The 7575-nt window shown below is 40.2% G+C and overlaps 1 pseudogene; it reads left to right on the top strand.

Moving 5' to 3' along the window:
• The first annotated feature begins 6885 nt into the window (after positions 1 to 6885).
• LOC120109119 (small nucleolar RNA R71) lies at positions 6886 to 6983 on the top strand (annotated as a pseudogene).
• Positions 6984 to 7575: the final 592 nt, after the last annotated feature.

The raw sequence follows: 7575 nt of genomic DNA, 5'->3' as shown, positions 1-7575 counted from the left end.
GCGGGAGGTTTGCATGCTGAAAGCTGGGAACACGTGAGAATGGGGCACGGACGCTAGGAGGCTTCACGAACGGCTGGGACTCAGATGGATGCGAGGAATGCGAGGAATACGTGGAAGATTGGGATCTGGGACTCGTGGAAGAAGCTGAACCATGCTGGGACTCGGCTGCTTGGATGCGTGGGTGATGAACCTGGATGGCTGGACTTTGCTGGGAGGGTGCACGCGTGGATGGATGAACTCGGACGGGAAAAAAAAGAAGGCTCGTGGACGTTGTGATATGGGCTCGGCTGAAGCACGGATGTGTGCAGGATTCCTTCAAATGGACTTAGTCGAAATGGGGAGGACATGCTGCAGCTGGATGTGGCTGCACCTAGTCGGCTAATGCTCCTTCTAGTGTGCAACTGGGACTGACCTCATGTGGTTGACTAGTCACCTACTATGATGCATCTTTTTGAACCCAATGTGCATTTTAACTTTGATTTCCGATCACCTGCACCCCACAAAAAAATATAATATTAATACAGCACTTCTATCATTATTTGTTAGCAATAATACTAATTTAAGTGATGTGTAGATCGCACTTTTGTGCTCTCATCACACCCCCCAACTAGCTTATTGCTAGTCTCTAGCAATTCAGAGTAAACAATAACATGAGAGTACAAAAAGTGTTGGTTGATCCTTTGATGTTTTATTAGAACTAATTGCATAAAATTAAGATGAGTACTCACTTTCGTAGGAATCACGATTGCACTTAGCACGTGCAACAAGCCGTTAAACCCCTAGGTTACCCTAGTGGACGAGTGTTGTCTCGTGAGGATTTTCAGGGATGTTACCCACAAATATCATGAATTATATGACATGAGATTATAATAAAAATATGAAATAAATCTTAAGCTAATACACATGTAATTAATTGATATATATTTTCAAGCATGGCAACTGTCAAAGCAAGGAAATATAAAAGTTTAGTGTGCATCAAATCGCATGACTTTCTCAGAGTACTAATACCTCCACCACAACAGGGCCTCGCCTGAGTTTTAGGTGCACTACTCAAGTTCACAAGTGTTTTCTACAATTTGTTAGAACCTGATCCATCAAATTTTCAGAATATCATATGTTGTCTAAATTTGTCAAGAATGGTTTGCAAGTAAAGAAAGAGCTATCAATCCCAACTAAACAACTCGGGTACACAGAGGTCCAATACAATGGAGTCAAACCAGTCATTACCACATGTCACTAGGTTCAGTCCAACCAACCCTATTCATGCTTATTTTTATTTTTAAACACAAATGACAATTACAATAGTCCAACCCCATTAGGCTCTAGTAAGGTCCATGTAGCGAGCTTTCAGCCAATGACTCTCGATCTAGTTGGCTCAAGACATTAGGTGAAACACCCCTCGGGCTTAATTACTCGAACCAGACTACGCCACGAGGCCAGACTTGTCATCATAAGGATTTTTTTTTTGTTTTTTTTTGTGCAAGAAAAGAGATGGTAGACTGAACCATATAGATATTTTATTATATATGTGACTGCATTGTGACTATAGGTCAACCAAGGTCGGATCATAAGGCACCTAAGTAATCTAGTCAGGATATTCAACCTCTATTTTTATATAAAAACCAAATCATGAACCTTATGGTACGAACAAGGACACTCATACTTCTTTTATGGATAAGGCTAACAAAAATACAGTTAACAAATATGAACTCCTGAGGCCTTCCTATTGTCATTAAGTACACGTGTGGGGATCTAATAATAGGTCTCTGATCAGTCATAGTATGCATGTGTTCCTTGCCTTAATAGTTGCAAAAACTCAATATGAAAATACATGTGCATTTGCTCAGAAAAGAAAGTAATAGAATAAATCAAATGCAAAAACAAGTTTTTTTTTTATCAGTAAATATTGTCCTCTCCCAACTTAAACATTGCATTGTCCTCAATGTTAAAAAATGCAAGAAAACTATATATGAGAGACAATAGAGAAAATAATAGAGAGAAGAAGAATACCTTGAGCTGTTGATTTCCAGAAAAGAAGACCTACAAAATAAAAAGAAGACTAGAAATAAAAGAAAAAAAAATTAATTCTAACTAATATACACATACCTTGGCCGTCATGCTCAGTCATAAGAAGGCTCCCCCAAGGGAAAAGAGTCCTCTTCATCTGCAAAATTTTCAAGAAAAGGTTTTAATCTGTGTCCATTAACCTTAAAAATTTTGCCATCCTGTGGATTTTCAATTTCAATTGCCCCGTGTGGAAAAATAGTTTTTACAATGAAAGGACCTGTCCATCTTGATCGTAACTTTCCAGGAAACAGATGTAAGCGAGAGTCATAACAAAGAACTTTTTGTGCAGGTTCAAAAGATTTTCTTAGAATTGATTTATCATGCCTAATTTTCATTCGTTCTTTACAGAGTCTAGCATTGTCATACGCATCCCGACGAATTTCATTCAATTCACTTAATTGTAATTTTCTAGCAAAACCAGCATCTGACAGTTCAAAGTTTAATTTTTTAATGGCCCAATACGATTTATGCTCTATTTCAACAGGTAGATGACATGCTTTTCCATAGACTAGCCGATACGGGGACATACCAAGAATAGTTTTATAAGCAGTACGGTAAGCCCATAATGCGTCAGAAAGTTTTAAAGACCAGTCTTTGCGTGATGGATTCACCGTTTTCTCTAAAATTCGTTTAATCTCCCGATTGGCTAACTCTACTTGGCCACTAGTCTGTGGGTGATAAGGAGTTGCAATTCTATGGGTGATACCGTACTTTCGTAATAGGATCTCAAAAGGCTTATTACAAAAATGTTTTCCCCCATCATTAATTATAACCTTGGGCATCCCAAACCTAGAAAATATGTTTTCTTTAAGAAATTTTAAAATTGGTTTGTGGTCATTTGTTCGACAAGACATAGCTTCTACCCATTTGGACACATACTCAACACCAACCAAAATGTACTCATATCCAAAAGATGGTGGGAATGGGCCCATGAAATCGATGCCCCACATGTCAAAAATTCCAATAGCAGTAATGGGCTGAAGAGGCATCATTTGCCTACGAGTTAGACTTCCAACACGTTGACATGGGTCACATGTCCTACAGAACTCGTGGGCATCTTTAAATAGTGTAGGCCAATAAAAACCACATTGTAACACCTTAGCTGTCGTTTTGTTAGATGCAAAGTGTCCTCCGCAAGCACTGGCATGACAAAGAGAGAGTACACTTTGTATCTCATGATCCGGTATGCATCTTCTAAAGTTTTGATCATTGCAATACTTGAACAAATAGGGGGCATCATAATAATAACTCCTTACTTCACGCAAGAAATTATTCTTATCATTCGATCCCCAATGCTCCGGCATCCGGTTCGTGACAAGAAAGTTTACAATATCAGCATATCATGGCATAGTAGAAAGTGCAAACAATTGTTCTTCAGGGAACGAGTCCTTGATGGGCAACTATGGCACCAAAATATGAACAACTAGCCGTGATAAATGGTCAACAACCACATTCTCTACTCCCTTTTTATCTTTGATAGTGATGTCAAATTCTTGGAGTAGAAGTATCCATCGTATTAAGCGTGGTTTGGCCTCTTTCTTATCTAGTAAATATTTTAGCGCTGTATGATCTGTAAAGATAACAATAGGAGCACCAAGGATATAAGAGCGAAATTTGTCTAATGCAAATACTACTGCAAGCAATTCCTTCTCGGTGGTGGTGTAATTCATTTGAGCATCGTTTAAAGTTTTGCTTGCATAGTAAATGACATATGGCTTATTATCCTTGCATTGTCCCAGGACAGCTCCTATCGCATAGTCACTAGCATCGCACATGATCTCAAAAGGTAATGACCAATCAGGTGGTCGCACGATGGGTGCAGTGCTAAGCATAGACTTCAACTTTTCGAATGCCTCTTGACAGGTTTCAGTCCAATTAAACGGTGTATCAAGGAATAGGAGGTTACATAATGGTCGAGCTATGACACTAAAGTCCTTGATGAACCTCCTATAAAATCTTGCGTGACCCAAAAATGATCTAACATCTCTAACCGTCTTGGGTGCAGGTAGCTTGGCGATTAGGTCAATCTTAGCTCTATCAACTTCCATACCCTTCGATGAAACAATATGTCCTAGGACAATTCCCTTTGGCACCATGAAGTGGCATTTCTCCTAATTCAGTATCAGATTCTTTTCCATGCATCGAGCTAAGACTGCTTGTAAATGTGACAGGCAATCATCAAAAGAGTTGCCAAAAATAGAGAAATCATCCATAAATACTTCTAAAAATTTCTCGTTCATATCTTCAAAAATGCTGAGCATGCATCTTTGGAATGTCGCAGGTGCATTACACAACCCGAATGGCATCCGACGGAAAGCGAATGTGCCAAAAGGACAAGTGAAGGTAGTCTTCTCTTGATCCTCAGGTGAAATTTCGATTTGGTAGTATCCGGAATAGCCATCGAGAAAACAATAGAATTTGTGTCCTGTAACTCTTTCCAAAACTTGGTCTAGGAAGGGTAGGGGAAAGTGATCCTTCCTAGTGACCAAATTCAATTTTCGGTAGTCAACACACATGCGCCAACTCGTCGGAACACGAGTTGGAACTAGTTCACCCTGCTCATTTTTGACTACCGTCAGACCCGACTTCTTAGGAATGACTTGAGTAGGACTTACCCATTTACTGTCGGAAATTGGGTAAATAATACCCACGTCAAGCAACTTGAGGACTTCTGCTTTAACCACATCTCTCATCGTAGGATTCAACCTGCGTTGCATTTGCCTTGTGGTTTTGGCATTGTCCTCCAAATATATCCGGTGCGTGCAAATTAAAGGGCTAATCCCCTTCAAGTCGGCAATAGACCATCCTAAAGCTCCCTTATAATTCTTTAGAACACCAAGTAATTTTTTTTCTTGGGCATGATCCAGATCAGATGAGATGATTATAGGAAATGTGTCCTCGGGTCCAAGAAAGGCATACTTGAGTTCCTTCAATAAAGGTTTCAACTCGAGCTTAGGTGTTTGTTCATGGGATGGTACTATCTTTGCTTTTTGAGGTGGCAAATATTCAAATTCCTCTATTCTCGGTCTCCACCCATTGACCATCATGACATCCGAGTTATCTAAAATAGGTGGGACCATATCATCAGCAGTACCTTCAGAACACCAATCTATCAAACCATTGTCGGCCGATTCAGTAAATGTTTCTTTTAACAAATATTCTTCCGCAATGGTTTTAACCCATTCAACTTCTTTATTTTCTTCATGATCACTGGGTTGTTTACCTATACTAAAGACGTTCAGTTCCAAGGTCATATTGCTAAAAGAAAGCTTCATGACACCATTCCTACAATTGATCAATGCATTAGAAGTTGCAAGGAATGGACGTCCTAAGATGACCGAAATCTGAGATGGTGAATTGGAAGCCGAATGTGTGTCCAGTACAATAAAGTCAACAGGAAAATAGAACTTGTCTACTTGGACCAACACATCTTCGATAATCCCTCTAGGAACCTTTACTGACCTGTCAGCTAATTGTAAGGTGACAGTTGTTGGCTTCAACTCACCCATACCGAGTTGCTCATATACCGTATATGGCAACAAGTTCACACTCGCTCCTAAATCTAGCAATGCTCGCTCAATCCTAAAATTGCCAATGATGCACGAGATAGTTGGGCAACCTGGATCCTTATATTTAGGAAGAATGTTATGCTGTAAAATTGCACTCACATTTTCAGCCAGAAATGCCTTCTTCTTGACATTTAAACGGCGCTTGACAGTGCACAAATCTTTTAAAAATTTTGCATAGGAAGGCACTTGTTTGATTGCATCAAGAAGAGGTACATTGATTTTTACTTGCTTAAAAAGCTCAAGAATTTCAGAGTTTGATTCAAGCTTTTGCAAGGGCTTTAATCTTTGTGGAAATGGTGCGGAAAAAGGACATTCAATTTTTTCAGTAGATGTTGGTCCTTCAGTTTCTTCGTTATCCTTTTCTTTTGTCTCGGGAGGGTCAGAATCAGGTATGACTTGTGTTTGTTCTGGGACTGGTTGGTCAATAATCTTTCCACTTCGCAAAGTTATTATACTCTTCGCTTGTTCTTTATGCGAAGTTGAAGATGATGCATTGCTACCGCCATAGACTTGAGGATTAGGTTGTGGTTGAGCTGGTAGCTTACCTTTCTCTTGAGCACTTAAAACAGTGGTCAGCGTTGTCAGTTGATTTCTTAATTCATCATTGATTTTAGCTTGACCTTGCATGAAAGATTGCAAAGTTTCTTCGAGACTGGATTTTTGAGGGGGTGCATGTGCATAATGAGGTTGCAGAGGTGGAGGAGTTGGGTTATATACTTGTTGAGGTTGGTCATTCCTCCACCTAAAATTTGGATGGTTCTTCCATCCAGGGTTGTAAGTACCCGAAAAAGGATTATTGAAAGATTTTTGATAGGTATTCATAACATTGGCCTGATCGTGCAAGACTTCCTTGAATGCAGGTATTGTGGGGCAATCAGTGGTGAGATGGCCAGGCATCTCACAAATCCTACAACACTCGCTGTTATGTTCTACGGTCTTGATGGGTTCAATCCTTCTAAGTTCAATTTCCTCTACCTTCCTAGTAAGGGCTGCCATTTTAGCCTGAATATCATCCTGAGTACTAAGGTTGTAAAGGCCCCCGTGTCCAACGCTAGTAGGCTTAGGTAAGGGTTTATTCACTCTATCCCCTGTATCCCATAATTGTGCAGTCTCTGCGAGAGAATCTAAATAGTCCCATGCCTCATCGGATTGCTTTTCCAAAAATAGACCATTGCACATAGTCTCTATAAATTGTTTTAACTGTGGAGACAACCCTTCGTAAAAGAAACTAATGGTTCTCCATGTTTCAAACCCATGATGAGGACAAGAGAGAAGCAAATCTTTAAATCTCTCCCAGCATTCATAAAATGTTTCATGGTCTTTTTGTTGGAAATTACTAATGTGCCTTTTCAAAAAGTTAGTCCTTTGTGCAGGAAAGAATTTTTTCAAGAATTCTCTTTGTTGTCAGCGCCCGCGCCGGAACCCACTCACACTGGCACCGCCACCGATGTCGGACAAGCAAAGAGAGAACAAACGGATAAGCACTCTCTCGCTCCCTCGACACCGGACTCAAGGATCACCACTTCGCTTCCGCTGCGAAGGGCAAAAGATTACCTCTGGTATCAGTAGGGTAAAACACTTGAGCACCGCAGCAGATTATCAAAGATCAAAGGAAGAAGAAGGAAGAAAATAGCAAAGCAAACACAAAGATGTAACGAGGTTCGGCTACAAGTAGCCTACGTCCTCCACCGCTCCAAATCTCAACTAGGATGAACAGATTACAGAGATAGCACACACCAGAACGATCACAAGTGATCGATCTACAAGAGATTCACACAGAATTCTCTTTGCACAAGAAGTAGGATCCCAATCCTCTTCTTCTCTAGAACCCTAGCCTCACAAACAAGAGTCTCTCTCAAATATACGGCAATCTCTCTTACCCTAGGGCTCTTATGAGTCCTATACATAGTCTCAAGACCTTCAGATGATCATAGCCGTC

Source organism: Phoenix dactylifera, chromosome 4, assembly GCF_051530095.1.
Source record: "Phoenix dactylifera cultivar Ajwa chromosome 4, Ajwa_hap1_PhDact_Kaust_v1.1, whole genome shotgun sequence".
Taxonomy (NCBI): Eukaryota; Viridiplantae; Streptophyta; class Magnoliopsida; order Arecales; family Arecaceae; genus Phoenix; species Phoenix dactylifera.
This window is presented reverse-complemented; position numbering and strand designations above follow the sequence as displayed.